Source organism: Balaenoptera physalus (assembly GCF_965194825.1).
Source record: "Balaenoptera physalus genome assembly, chromosome: 11".
NCBI lineage: Eukaryota > Metazoa > Chordata > Mammalia > Artiodactyla > Balaenopteridae > Balaenoptera > Balaenoptera physalus.
Genome location: NC_138896.1, coordinates 36591706 through 36607311, shown reverse-complemented (window position 1 = coordinate 36607311; position 15606 = coordinate 36591706). Strand labels below are relative to the sequence as shown.

General features: G+C 40.8%; 1 protein-coding gene and 1 long non-coding RNA gene across 7 annotated transcripts in view; one reads left to right on the top strand and one right to left on the bottom strand.

Annotated features, from left to right (window-relative positions):
• The window catches only part of BTBD9 (BTB domain containing 9), a 401355-nt gene extending 392799 nt beyond the window's left edge, over positions 1-8556 (bottom strand). For 2 of the 4 annotated variants that reach the window (XR_014250710.1, XM_082412537.1), the window contains exon 1: positions 8348-8411. The gene's annotated coding sequence lies outside the window, so the exon portion shown is untranslated. Of the gene's footprint in view, positions 1-7830; positions 8222-8347 lie in introns of those variants that run through there. The other 2 variants (XM_082412539.1, XM_082412538.1) reach the window with 2 other exon arrangements.
• The window catches only part of LOC309637641, a 30765-nt gene continuing 23706 nt past the window's right edge, over positions 8548-15606 (top strand). For all 3 annotated transcript variants that reach the window (XR_014250712.1, XR_014250713.1, XR_014250714.1), the window contains exons 1-2: positions 8548-8898; positions 10762-10917. This is a non-coding gene — a long non-coding RNA (uncharacterized lncRNA). The remainder of the gene's footprint in view (positions 8899-10761; positions 10918-15606) is intronic.

Sequence of the window (15606 nt, the reverse complement as noted above, 5' to 3'; positions counted from 1 at the left end):
GCAAGATGAAGTACAGTAATATGGTAGATGACATTTATGTTTAAGAATAAATATAAAAATATGCCATATACATCAAATATTTCTGAAAAGATATACAGGAATGTTAACATTTGGGGGAAGGTGGTGAAGGTTATATGAGAATCATTTTCTGTCTATCTAAAATTAGGTTAAAATTAAGAAGAAAAAAGCAAGCAGGTAATTGATATTTGTTGAGGGTAGGGGTGGTGAAGTCAAGATTTGGTTACCATCTGAAGAAATAAAGTCCCAAAATATAAACCAAACTGTGGCACGTTTTGAAAAGGTTTCCTGACTAAATCCATTATATTTTATATACATACACCTTCTAAAGAATGAGATTTGGAATTTAATGGACCTACTTTAGGACCTAGTCACGAAGTTTCTAAAGTACCCAAAGGACTTTAATATAAGTTAATAGACTCATTTGTTGCTCATTATGTAACCCAAAGTCTGTGTTCTATGGAAACTACAATGTGTGCCTTTAGACACTGGTTAGGGAAGTACTCTTCTGAGAGTCTGGAAGGTAGATTAATTTATCTAGAAATGTTTGGTTCTATTTAAGATTAATTATGAAAACTACTAAATAAGTGTAAATGAAATTATATAAGAATAAATGCATAAAATAGGATAAAAATGAAAAGATTCCAGATGTATTGAAAATGAAGCTAATGAGACAGATGCAAAACTTTAAAAAATTACCAACAAATCTTTTTTTAAAAATATTTATTTTATTTATTTATTTTTTTGGCTACATTGGGTCTTATTTGGGGCACGCGAGATCTTCGTTGAGGCATGCAGGATCTTTCATTGCAGTGTGCGAGCTTCTCTCTAGTTGTGGCGTACAGGCTCTGTAGTTTTGCGTCACATGGGATCTCTCGTTGAGGCACGCAAGCTCAGTAGTTGTGGCGCACGGGCTTAGCTGCCCCTTGGCATGTGGGATCTTAGTTCCCCGACCAGGGATGGAACCCATGTCTCCCGCATTAGAAGACGGATTCTTTACCACTGGACCGCCAGGGAAGGCCCCAACAAATTTTAATTTATAAAAACTTGCGGAAATTCCCTGGCAGTCCAGTGGTTAGGACTCTGCGCTTTCACTGCCGACGGCCTGTGTTCAATCCCTGGTTGGGGAACTAAGATCCCACAAGCCGCGTGGCGTGGCCAGAAAAAAAATAAAGAAGTAAAACTTGCTTTAGATTTTTTAAAAAACCACTACCTTTTCTCCAAAGTATTCCAGAAAATACTGTGAATACACAAGTCAGAAAGATTACAGCATGTGCTACAACAGAGACAATCAATTTCAGCTGAGGAAATGGCTTCATAGGACAAAGTACTTATGGTTGTTTTAAAATATGTCTACAAATCCTTTGACATCCCTCCCAAAAAGCTGGAGCCTAACTGGCTTCCCTTGAGTGTGGGCTGGACTTAGTGACTCATTTTTAACAAACAGAATATAGCAGAAGTGGCAGTGTGTGTCATCAAGATAGGATATACAGGCCTGTGGTTCCCTCCTTGCTCTCTCTTGTATCACTTGCTCTGGGTAAAGCCAGCTGACATGTTGTGGGGATACTCAAGCAGCCCTAGAAAGACCTAAGGCTGCAGCCATCTTGGAGACAGATCCTCCAGCCCCAGTCAAGCCTTCAGATGACTGCTGCAAGGCTGGTCACAGCTCGACTGCAACCGAGTCAGAGTCCACCCAGCTAAGCTTCAACTGAATTCCTGACCCAAAGATACTGTTGGATAAGAAATGTCTGTTGTTTTAAGCAGCAAAGTTTAGAGGTAAGTTGTTAAACAGCAATAGATAACAAATACAGGGTTTAATATTTATCCATTTGTATCACTATAATTTTATTTAAAAATTTATTATGAAATTAGTGGAAATCACCTATGCTTTACAAAGATAATTATAATCGATATTTCCAGGAATGTACAAAATAGGACCCAAAAGGGATAAATCTAATCAGAATAAGAACATTAAACCAGAAGTAGAATATACAGACAAGTATTTAGCTTGTAAATAGATTTTAAAATAAACACTTGGGTGGGTGAAAGGAATAAGTGGTGCGGAGAGAAAGACAATTAGCTGAGAAATCTCAAGTATACGTTGTTTGGGGTGAGCAGCACGATATTTTTCCCTAAGTGTCAAAAAAATAGTTGTGAATTTACTTTAAATGTCATTAGCTTGGAAAAGTACAATTCTTCCTCTAGAAGACTGCACCTATACATAGAGAATGGAAAATCTGAATGTTTATGTAGAATAACCTGTCAGTTGACTAAAAAGTTTTGGGTCAAATATAGCATGTCTTCACTGGAAAATCAGCTTCAGGACCTTTAATTGTCTACCTCCGTTTCCCCTCCATTCCTAACAATATTACCAAATTCTTTTCAATCATTCAGGCAGTTATTAAAATTCTAACTTCTCAAACAACTTTCCCCGAATCAGCAGAAGCAAGATTGGATTTCTTCACCTGGAGATTTGCATGCTAGGGCCCCATGCTGACATCCGTGAAGAGCACTGGCTCTGAAGACCAAGCATGGGGCTGAAGCCCTGTCCCATCTCACTGGTCACAAACACAGGCAAACTGTTCTCCCCATTCTGAAACTTGGTTGCCTTACTAGTAAAATGAGGATAATATCCAGTTGACAAGGTTGTTATTATAAGAATTAAATGACTTAGACAAAAGGCTTAGCATAATACAGCCACTTGATAAACAGTAGCTAGTAGTTAATGATCTTGTTACTTACGTACTATATTTCCCTAACCAAGAAAACAAGGACACAGACTGCCAGAATATTTTTTGTATCATATAAAGACCCAAAAGGCAGCCCAGGAGATTAATGTGGATTTATGACATCTTATAATTTCTGGAACATCATAATAGCTTATGAGTTGAAATCCAAACTGAACACTCAGGTGCTCAACAAGTACTGGAGAACCTAGTCTGTGATCAATACTTATATAGCACTTACCATATTCTATGTAGTATTGTAAATATGTTTTTCTGCTCTACCAAATTATATATTCTTTGATTGCTTTAAAAAATTTCCATGTATCTCTATATTTTCTCATGGCCCCTTGCATATATACATAAGGCTGAATGAATTTAACTTCAAGTCCTTGATGTCTACTCATATCAATATATTCTCAAGATTATAAAATTCAGGCATCAGATCTTCCCCTGACAAGGTGTGTGCACACTCATTCACACACAGTATCATATCCCCTAACTAAAGCCAGTGTTGGATACCCAGAGCAATGAGCATTTCTCTATGTGCAGCACTCTGTACAGTTTCTGGCACATAGTAAATACTTAATGGATGTTAGCAGAAAGAATAAATGAGAGAGAACAAGAACCCAGGAAGCGTGGTGAGTAGCTAACTGGTCTAGCTACAATTTAACTCCTGAAATCTCTTTTCGATGTGTTTATATCTTTGCACAACTATTGTTTGATTTCTTTATACAGCAGAACTCTCTTATAACTTCCAATCATAGATTAGGACTAACATTTGTGCTATATGAGTATATGAGGCATGTAAGATCCAAAGTATATTGGCATACAAGAAATAAGTCCTTATATTCTGGTTCCTCTCCTTCCACATTTCTGTGATTATATCTCACCCTGTTTCTTTCCTTTAAGTTTTGCCCATCCTATTGTAAACATCCCAGGTACAGGGAGTATATTGTTTGCTTACCCTATAAACCTGCAAAGTGCCTAATACAAGATACAGATTGTAATCTTGACACTTGTTACTGACAATTATTTTGCAAATTGGACTTTCTGACATTTAAAAAAAGTGGGCGGGGAGGGGGGAATCTAATACAAAGTCAAAAGCATCTAGCTATGCATCAGATATTTGAAAGAAATTTTCTGTAGTTACTGTGTTTGTGTGTGTGTCTGTAAAATTAGAAACAGTAACTTCTCTGTGACCCAACAGAGATATGAGGATGAATGAAATCTGTGTGTGAGTACGTGCAATCATGCACAAGGACAGTATTAAGAAGCTTCAAAGGCTCATTTAAACAATGCTATGTGCCAAGCATTATACCAAATTCTGGAGAAAACAGAAATAAGAAGGAGATGAGGTTCATGGAACTGGAAAGCAGACTGGTGGATCTAGAGAGTCTGCAGGCTGTTATTTCCTTATCCTTCTCTAAACTCTCTCCGGGTTCTCCAACAAACTCAATCTCTCTGTTAGCCTCTATGCTAACCCTCTAAATCAGTGGTTCTCAAAGCGTGGTCCTGGGAATAACATCAGCATCACCTGAGAACTTGTTCAAAATGCAAATTCAGCAGCCACACCCAGACCTATGGAATCAGAAACTTTGGGGGTGGGACTCAGAAATCTGTGTTTTACCAAAGCCTCCAGGTATTTCTGATGCATGCTCAAGTTTGAGAAACCATCTAAGTTTGATTTAAGTGTTGATTTCCAAAAGTTCCACTCCTTGCCCTTTCCAGTTCTCGCTCTCAACTTTTCTGCATAGGAATATCTTTTCTTCTACTACCTCTGCAACTGTAACTATTACTACTACTAATAGCAACAGCTGTCATTTATTAAGCATATATCACCTAGGCATTGTGCTAACTGCTGTGCACATACCATCTTAATCTCCACAACAATTCTTTAAAATATTATTAACCCCACTTCCCAGAAGAAACTTAGGTTTACAGATGGCTAAATAACTTGCCCAAGGTTACCCATCCCAACCAATAGTGGCATAACAGAGATTTGATTTCAGGTTTTCCTGACTCCAAAGTCCACAGCATTAACTACTATACTAAGTCCCAGAATGGTACTACTTCCATAGCCTTGGAGCCTGTCAGTTACATTACAATTATTCCTAAACTTTCTCATAAACTCTGGAGTAGAGTTTCTAGTTACCTAATGGGCCTCTCTAAACTCCACACATGGGCCTTAAAATTAACATGCCATCATTTCTTCCCTCCACTGTAAATCTGTTCCTCCTCCGGTGTTTTCTAATTTAGTGTTCTCATAATCCCCAGTTACTCGAGCTGGACATGTCACCTTTGACTTCTCACTCTCTCTCACCTCTAGCTGTTCGTAACATTTAGAGATTTTTTTTTTTTAACATCTTTATTGGAGTATAATTGCTTTACAATGGTGTGTTAGTTTCTGCTTTATAACAAAGTGAATCAGTTATACATACATCTAAAATACCTTTACAAGCCATCCATTCTCACTGTCCCTCTTCAGGCTCCCAGCATCTTTCACCTACATCCTAACTGGTCTCCCGCCCTCTCCGCTCTCATGCAGTTCTGCATATGAACTGCCTGTTAACTTTCTGATCTGATTATTCTACCTTTCAAGGTTCTCTATCACCAGCACGGGGGTAGTGTTGGAAGGAGGGAGACTAGGCTTTTTAGAATGGAAGACCCCCTTGTAATTTGGCTCCAACCATACCTTTCCTGTCTCATCACTTCTGCCATACAAGAAGCCTACAAAAGACAACTCAAGGTTTTCCCATTCAATTTTAATCTTCGGCAATTTTGCTTATACTCTCCCCTCTGGCTGGAATGATTGTTTTCCCTTTTCCATGTAGCAAAATACTACTTAACCTTCAGGGCTAAGTTCCACCGTCTTCTCTTTAAAGTTTTCCCTGACTCTATCAATTTATTTCCCCAGCCAAAGTGATCTATTCCTTCAGCATTTTATTCATTCCAAAAGTGGTGAACTCTTATCACAGCACATCATGGTTAGTGTTTGTCCCCTCTGATGAACACTTGGTATCTCAGGTATACTGTGTTTTATTCTTTGTCTTGCTGGCAACCAACACAGTGCCTAGACATAGCCAGCACCCAATAAATATTTGCTGAGTTGTTAAATAACATTTGGTGTTGCAACATTACACAGGTTAGCAATTCAAGTTCAGGTTTATGCAACACTCAAAAGAAAGCTCACATAACAACAAAAGATAAAGACTAAAGGTTCAATATTTAAGAGCAGCATCTTTAATTTTCTCAAATCTTTTTGTCAATATTTCTGAGTATCCTTCTTCAAATAGACTCCTTTCCCAGCTAACATTATTTTTATTTTTTACAGGATCAGCAGTAACTACAAACCTCAGACCACTATAAGAGATAATCCCAAGCAAAACTGTGTCACTGAGAGTAGCTCGATAATTGCTTTGGGTAAATCATTTCAGTAAATTTCCAATGGAACGGCCCAAGCACATAGGTAGATTTTAGAAATGAGGACATGCGCTGCTGACTAAATACATAAGATACACGCACATTAGTGAGGCATTTATTCAAATTAGTACTGAAATCAGAGGTATACAACAACCTGATTTTGGTTCAACGATAATATCCTTTCATTTTAAGTAATGATAACACTTACGATTGTTTAAGACTCTACTCTGAGTAACACAACTCCCATCCCTCCCAGAAAGTAGGCTCCATCTTGTTATCAGTGAGATGCTGATGAGCCTGCCTTAGTCTTAACACTTTCCCTCCCCAACCTACTAAACCTTATCTCTCCAATTTTCCCCTCTCATGGGACATGTAAGTTGCCGCAATATATCCCCCAATGACCAAATTCACACTATTTTTCTCAACATATGACTTATCTCTTCTCTAACAGAAGTTTTACACTTCTTTCAAAGATGAGATGAAATCTTACCTCTTCCGAAGAGTTCACTAATTCAGCCCACAAGTCTTATCTTTTCTAAATTTCTACTGCACTTAAAGTATAGCACTTCACACAACACCTGTTTACATACTACCTCATTTGGTTTCATAATTATTTTATATAATATGCTTTATTTTCCTAGCTAGACTGTTTGCCCGTAAAAGAAAAAAGCCAGGTCTTTTATGTCATTTGTAATCCCACAGTCCTCCTCCCATATGTAGCATAATACTAGGCAGAGGGGGCACATGTATTAACTATTTGAAGGACTGAGCTAACTGCGTGTTATGACTTATCCACGGTGTCACATATAATAAATATCTACTGCGTGCCTACTCTGTGGCAGGCACTTTTGTAGGTACTGGAGATATGGCCCTGAAGAAAACAAACGTGATCCCTGTCCTAAAAGCTATTATAGTCTAGAGCGCAAGAGATACTGAAATTCCGAGTACCCTAAGAGCTACAGAGCAAGGTTATCACTGGTTCCGAGACGTAAGAACCTCAAACAACATACTTTACAGATCCTCAGTTATGAAACTGAATCACAGAATGTTAGATCCGAATGAGAAGTTACAAGTTATTTTCTTCAATTTTCTTGCACAAATCATGATTAAGTTTCAGTATAGCCTGTCTTTCTACCGTTTCTAGGCACTGCCTTCATCAACGGTCAGAAAAGACTGACTTCCTTCCTACCTCCAATACTCCTTTCTGCCGAGCATGGTCACTACTGCAGCCACACATCTACCCACGAGGGAGTCCAGCGCACTGAGAAGAAAGCACTGGGCTAACGATCAGCTGCACCCAATCAGGCTTGTCAGACCATCGACATTTTCCAGCTCACACGCTGAACAGAATCTGTATTTTCTGCTTAGTAAATAGCAAGCCTGTGCTACTTTTAAGAAAAAGAAAAACCGGTGCCTCCACACTTCCTCGGCCCTAATAACGACAGAGGCACAACATGGTTTAGGGAAACAAAACAGCTGATGTGAGTCTATGAGGAAGAACTGAGGATGGCTAGCCGCCCCGTGGCCTCAAAACCTGTAGCAACAACGTGATAAAATGCGTAGGGCCGACAAAGTTTGGGGCGTGCATTAAGCACGTGCGCACACACACGAAGTTGGAAACACTAGGCAACAGGTGGGCCGCACCCTCTGTACACTGACAGATCACCTTCTCCAGGTCGTGGGTGTGTCTGACGCCGCACGCAGGCACTGATTCACAACTCCCTCCATAACAACCAGCTCCGCCTCAGAGCCCAGCCAGGGCAGGGGCGCTGAGGGCCCCAGCAGTGCCAAACTTTCCGGACCCTAACCTCGGCGTCCCCGGTTCCGCCTGGTCTCGGTCTCGCGCCAGCTCGTCTCAGGCAGGATGCGAGGCTGCTCTAGGAACCTGGCTTCTCGGGATTCCGAGTCCTCGGCCTGGGAGCCTGGCAGAGCCACCCCGAGGTCCCCAAACACCTCCTTCCTACAACACATTCCAGAACTAGAGACTCTTCGCCGGCCAGCTGCTGCCGCTTCCCACAGCGACCGAGCCCAGGAACTGACCCTCGTCAGCCCCCGTCCCCACTCCTTCCCCGCCCCCGGAGAAAGCAGCTGAGGAGCGTGTAGGGGCGCGCGTCCCCGCGCCCCGGGCCCGCGCAGCAGGTGCGGCCAGGCCCCACCTCCCTGGCGAGGCCGCGGCTACTCACCCCCACGATGCTCCTCTGCGACCTCACCGCCCGCACAGACGCCTCTTCCGCCCGCTCCGCACCCGCCTCGTAGCGACCGCCCCCTCGGCCCCTGCCGTCGCCGCCGTCCTCGCCGCCGCCGCGGCGCGCGTCCGCTGTCACGCACACTGCCGTGGCCGCGCACGCGCCTCTGCGCGCTGGCGTCACGTAGCAACCGATTAGCGGCTGGCAGGCGGGAACCGTGGGTTTAGGGCCGCGAGGCCAGGTCCCGCGGGTTTTGCGGCTTTCCCCCACCCGCCCGACCCGCTGCCCTCCTGAGCAGTGGGCCCCAGGGTGTGGCTGCCCTGCCGGCACCTAGCTCCGGGTAAGTTACGTCACTATACGTCACTGTATGGCCTCACCGATCGCGTCACTGCAAATGGAAAGCTCCCCGCCGTGATCACCCGGGCGCCTGTGGTGGAGGCAGCAGTGGCCTAGTCCAGACTCGCTGGAACGCCATCGGCTACTTCTGCGAAGTGCAGGAAGGTTCTCCAGGGACTGGGACCAGAAGGGGCTGAGTGCGCGGTTAATGTGTAAGGCTGCTGAATGACACTCGTTAACTCAGCAGCAGCGTGTGATGGACCGGGCCTTGAATTCCTCTGTTTCCTCATTATATAAATAAGAATAACAGTACCCATCTTTACTACGTTGAAGAATTGTACCGCTAAAAGAAAATAATGTATGCAAAGGTGCTTTTTAAAGTGTAAAACTCACTAGACTTTAAAATATCTTTATTATAAGAGAAGGCAGTCGAGCAAGAGCAGTTAAGAGCATGGACTTTGGAGTCAGGGAAACCTAGGTTCAAGTCTGATCCTGGATGTTGGACAGTCAATTCTGCTAGGCACTTGGGCGAACTGGAGGTCCACTGTGGTGTGGGGATTTGGAGAGAGTGACTGGAAAGGACGTAATCCCAGCCAAAGGAAGCTTCATGAGTAAAGGTATGGAAGTGAAAATAAACAGGAAGAACAAAGCTTGAGGCAGGGAGATCAGTTATGAGGCCATTGCTGTACCCCAGGTAAGAAGAGATCAGAGCCTTAACCAAAGCTTTGGCAGTGGGAGTGTAGAGGAAGGAATAGATGTGAGCGCTGTTAATGTGGTAGAATTGACAGCGCTGAGTGAGGGATAAATGAGTAAGCCAAGTTTCTAGCACGGGTGCTGGGGTAGGTGGTGGAAACATTTAACAAAATGTGAATAAAAATGAGTCTCGGTTATCCACAAGTTTCTGATCCAGCGTATTAGATAGTGCTGGTGATAGTCCCAGGCGGATGATTGGATTTGTGGAAAATGATGATGTGTTCAAAAATGGATATGTTTGTTGGGGAAACACTTATTCTCCACTCATGATGTTTCCTTCCACACAGAGTGACATCTGTTAATAAAATATATAATATATATAATATGATCTTAGCCTCTCACTGCACCTGCCCCCAGCTCACTCCTCCCTAGAGCAGTGACTTCCTAATTGGTGAATTTAAAAGGAGAAACGGGACAGGTGTAGCCCATCCCATCACTTTCCTCTTAAAGGAAAGCTTCCATCAGGGAACTATCTTTGTGTTCTTTTCTGATTCACCAGGAGCAGGGCCTGGGGGTGGGGTTGAGGGTGCCTGGTCCAGGGCTACAAAGTTAGTAAGCCTATTTAATACCAGAGTTTCGCATTAGGAAGCTCTCTGTCCACAGGTAATATCCAATACTAATTTTGTCATTTGTAGTATACAGAATTATGGCTCCTGAAAGATTTTCATGTCCTAATCTCCAAAACCTGTGAATGTTACCTTACAGGGCAAGAGGGACTTTGCAGGTGTGTTAAATTAAGGATCTTGAGGTGGGGAGATTGTCTTGGATTATCTGGCTGGATTGGAGGCAGGAGGGTCAGAGAATGAGATATGATGGTGGAAGCAGAGGTCAGAGAGAAAGATTTTAAGAATCTGTGCTGCTGGCTTTGAAGATGGAGCCAAGGAATGCAGGCAGCCTTTAGAAGCTGGAAAAGGCAAGGAAACAGATTCTCCTCTAGAGCCCCAAGAGAGAACGCAGCCCTGCCAATGCCTTGATTTTAGAATGTCTGACCTCCAGAACTGTAAGATAATAAATTTGTGTTGTTTTAAGCCACTAATTTTGTGGTAATTTGTTACAACAGCAATAGAAAATGAATACATTCAGTAACAAAGATGATAGTTGGTCCCCTGCTGCATTCTGTTTTATCTAGAAAAAAGGGTGCAATTTATTAGGCTCCCTCAAAGACTACTGCAAGATGACTGTGACTTGATGAAGGGAACCTTCACATCCAGAGGGAAATATCCAATAAACAGTCGAATTACACGAGTCTGCGAATGAGGAGAGAAGTTGAGTTAAAATAGATTTAGAGGACATTAACTTATATCAATAATTGGTAATTTAAGTCCTAGGCATGGATGAGATCAATCAGAAAATATAGAAGAAACAATACAGAGGACCAAAGATAGATCCCCGGGAAGTACTGAGTTTAAAAGGCAGTGGCAGATGAATGGAAGCCCACAAAGTCTGAGGAACAATGGCCAGAGAGATAAAAGAACTAGGTGAGTGTAATGCCCTGAAACCAAGGTGGGAAAGAATTGCAATATGGTCTGAGCAGAGTCAGAGACCACAAATAGGGCAAGTATATCAAGGGCTGAAAAGCACTGACTGGATTTAGCAACACAAAAGTGATTAGTGACCAACAATAGCAACTTTAGTGAGGTAGTAGAGATAGACACGAAATTACTTGGGTCAGAAAGGCAGGTCAGTATAGTGGATTGCCATATGGACTAGTTGATGGCAGTTTGAGATTCTACTCTTAGTTCTGGCCATTAACTAGCTAAGTAACCTTTGGCAAATCACTTAACTATTCCATGCTTTGGTTTCTCATCTAACGAAGGAGAGGATCAGACTGACTGACTTTCACATAAATTCCTAGAGAGTCCCCTTAACTTTATTTTTTTTTAACATCTTTTTTCAAGTATAATTGCTTTACAATGGTGTGTTAGTTTCTGCTGTATAACAAAGTGAATCAGCCATACACATACAGATATCCCCATATCCCCTCCCTCTTGCATCTCCCTCCCATCCTCCCTATCCCACCCCTCTAGGTGGTCACAAAGCACTGAGCTGATCTCCCTGTGCTATGCGGCTGCTTCCCACTAGCTGTTTTACATTTGGTAGTGTATATATGTCCATGCCACTCTCTCACGTCATCCCAGCTCACCCTTCCCCCTCCCCATGTCCTCAAGTCCATTCTCTACATCTGCGTCTTTATTCCTGTCCTGCCCCTAGGTTCATTAGAACCTTTTTTTTCTATAGATTCCATATCTATGTGTTAGCATACGGTATTTGTTTTTCTCTTTCTGACTTACTTCACTCTGTATGACAGACTCTAGGTCCATCCACCTCACTACAAATAACTCAATTTCATTTCTTTTTATTGCTGAGTAATATTCCATTGTATATATGTGCCACATCTTCTTTATCCATTCATCTGTCGATGGACACTTAGGTTGCTTCCAGGTCCTGGCTGTGGTAAATAGAGCTGCAATGAACATTGTGGTACATGACTCTTTTTGAACTATGGTTTTCTCAGGGTATATGCCCAGTAGTGGGATTGCTGGGTCATACAGTAGTTCTAATTATAGCTTTTTAAGGAACCTCCATACTGTTCTCTGTAGTGGCTGTATCAATTTACATTCCCACCAACAGTGCAAGAGGGTTCCCTTTTCTCCACACCCTCTCCAGCATTTATTGTTTGTAGATTTTTTGATGATGGCCATTCTGACTGGTGTGAGGTGATACCTCATTGTAGTTTTGACTTGCATTTCTCTAATGATTAGTGATGTTGACCATCCTTTCATGTGTGTGTTGGCACTCTGTATATCTTCTTTGGAGAAATGTTTGTTTAGGCCTTCTGCCCATTTTTGGATTGGGTTGTTTGTTTTATTAATATTGAGCTGCATGAGCTGCTTGTTAATTTTGGAGATTAATCCTTTGTCAATTGTTTCATTTGCAAATATTTCCTCCCATTCTGAGGGTTGTCTTTTCGTCTTGTTTATGGTTTCCCTTGCTGTGCAAAAGCTTTGAAGTTTCATTAGGTCCCATTTGTTAATTTTTGTTTTTATTTCCATTTCTCTAGAAGGTGGGTCAAAAAGGATCTTGCTGTGATTTATGTCACAGAGTGTTCTGCCTGTGTTTTCCTCTAAGAGTTTTATAGTTTCTGGCCTTACGTTTAGGTCTTTAATCCATTTTGAGTTTATTTTTGTGTATGGTGTTAAGGAGTGTTCTAATTTAATTCTTTTACATGTAGCTGTCCAGTTTTCCCAGCACCACTTACTGAAGAGGCTGTCTTTTCTCCAATGTATATTCTTGCCTCCTTTATCAAAAATAAGGTGACCATATGTGCGTGGGTTTATCTCAGGGCTTTCTATCCTGTTCCATTGATCTATATTTCTCTTTTTGTGCCAGTACCATACTATCTTGATTACTGTAGCTTTGTAGTATAGTCTGAAGTCCGGAAGCCTGATTCCTCCAGCTCCGTTTTTCTTTCTCAAGATTGCTATGGCTATTCGGGGTCTTCTGTGTTTCCATACAAATTGTGAAATTTTGTGTTCTAGTTCTGTGAAAAATGCCACTGATAGTTTGATAGGGATTGCATTGAATCTGTAGATTGCTTTGGGTAGTAGAGTCATTTTCACACTGTTCATTCTTCCATTCCAAGAACATGGTATATCTCTCCATATGTTTGTACCATCTTTAATTTCTTTCATCAGTGTATTATAGTTTTCTGCATACAGGTCTTTTGTCTCCTTAGGTAGGTTTATTCCTAGGTATTTTATTTTTTTGTTTCAATGGTAAATGGGACTGTTTCCTTAATTTCTCTTTCTCATTTTTCATCATTAATGTATAGGAATGCAAGAGATTTCTGCTGCATTAATTTTGTATCCTGCTACTTTACCAAATTCATTGATTACCTCTAGTAGTTTTCTGGTAGCGTCTTTAGGATACTCTATGTATAGTATCATATCATCTGCAAACAATGACAGCTTTACGTCTTCTTTTCTGATTTGGATTCCTTTAATTTCTTTTTCTTCTCTGATTGCTGTGGCTTAAACTTCCAAAACTGTGCTGAACAATAGTGGTGAGAGTGGACAACCTTGTCTTGTTCCTGATCTTAGAGGAAATGGTTTCAGTTTGTCACCATTGAGAATGATGTTGGCTGTGGGTTTGTCTTATATGGCCTTTATTATATTGAGGTAAGTTCCCTCTATGCCTGCTTTCTGGAGGGTTGTTGTCATAAATGGGGGTTGAATTTTGTCACAAGCTTTTTCTGCATCGATTGAGATGATCATATGTTTTTTCTCCTTCAATTTATTAATATGTTTTATCACATTGATTGATTTGTGTATATTGAAGAATCCTTGCATTCCTGGGATAAACCCCACTTGATCATGGTGTATGATCCTTTTAATGTGCTGTTGGATTCTGTTTGCTATTATTTTGTTGAGGATTTTTGCCTCTATGTTCATCAGTGATATTGGCCTGTAATTTTCTTTCTTTGTGACATCTTTGTCTGGTTTTGGTATCAGGGTGATGGTGGCCTCGTAGAATGAGTTTGGGAGTGTTCCTCCCTGTACTATATTTTGGAAGAGTTTGAGAAGGGTAGGTGTTAGCTCTTCTCTAAATGTTTGATAGAATTTGCCTGTGAAGCCATCTGGTCCAGGGCTTTTGTTTGTTGGAACATTTTTAATCACAGTTTCAATTTCAGTGCTTGTGATTGGTCTGTTTATATTTTCTATTTCTTCCTGGTTCAGTCTCAGAAGGTTGTGCTTTTCTAAGAATTTGTCCATTTCTTCCAGGTTGTCCATTCTATTGGCATATACTTGCTTGTAGTAATCTCTCATGATCCTTTGTATTTCTGCAGTGTCAGTTGTTACCTCTCCTTTTTCATTTCTGTTGATTTGGGTCTTCTCCCTTTTTTTCTTGATGAGTCTGGCTAATGGTTTATCAATTTTGTTTATCTTCTCAAAGACCCAGCTTTTAGTTTTATTGATCTTTGCTATTGTTTCCTTCATTTCTTTTTCATTTGTTTCTGATCTGAGCTTTATGATTTCTTTCCTTCTGCTAACTTTGGGGTTTTTTTGTTCTTCTTTCTCTAATTTCTTTAGGTGTAAGGTTAGGTTGTTTATTTGAGATATTTTTTGTTTCTTAAGGTAGGATTGTATTGCTATAAACTTCCCTCTTAGAACTGCTTTTGCTGCATCCCATAGGTTTGCGTTGTCGGGTTTTCACTGTCATTTGTTTCTAGGTATTTTTAATTCTCCCTTTGATTTCTTCAGTGATCTCTTGGTTATTTAGTAGTGTATTGTTTAGCCTCCATGTGTTTGTATTTTTTACAGACTTTTTTCCTGTAATGGATAACTAGTTTCATAGCGTTGTAGTCAGAAAAGATATTTGATACGATTTCAGTTTTCTTAAATTTACCAATGCTTGATTTGTGACCCAAGAATTTTCCATGAGCACTTGAGAAGAAAGTGTATTCTGTTGTTTTTGGATGAAATGTCCTATAAATAGCAATTAAGTCCATCTTGTTTAATGTATCATTTAAAGCTTGTGTTTCCTTATTTATTTTCGTTTTGGATGATCTGTCCATTGGTGAAAGTGGGATGTTAAAGTGCCCTACTATGCTTGTGTTACTGTAGATTTCCCCTTTTATGGCTGTTAGCATTTGCCTTATGTATTGAGGTGCTCCTATATTGGGTGCATAAATATTTACAATTGTTATATCTTCTTCTTGGATTGATCCCTTGATCATTATGTAGTGTCCTTGTTTGTGTCTTGTAATAGTCTTTATTTTAAAGTCTATTTTGTCTGATATAAGAATTGCTACTCCAGCTTTCTTTTGATTTCCACTTGCATGGAATATCTTTTTCCATCCCCTCACTTTCAGACACCCCTAGGTCTGAAGTGGATCTCTTGTAGACAGCATATGTACAGGTCTTGTTTTTGTATCCGTTCAGCCAGTCTGTGTCTTTTGGTTGGAGCATTTAATTCATTTACATTTAAGGTAATTATCGATATGTATGTTCCTATTCCCATTTTCTTAATTGTTTTGGGTTTTTTATCATAGGTCTTTTCCTTCTCTTGTGTTTCCTGCCTAGAGAAGTTCCTTTAGCATTTGTTGTAAAGCTGGTTTGGTGGTGCTGAATTCTCCTAGCTTTTGCTTGTCTGTGAAGGTTTTAATT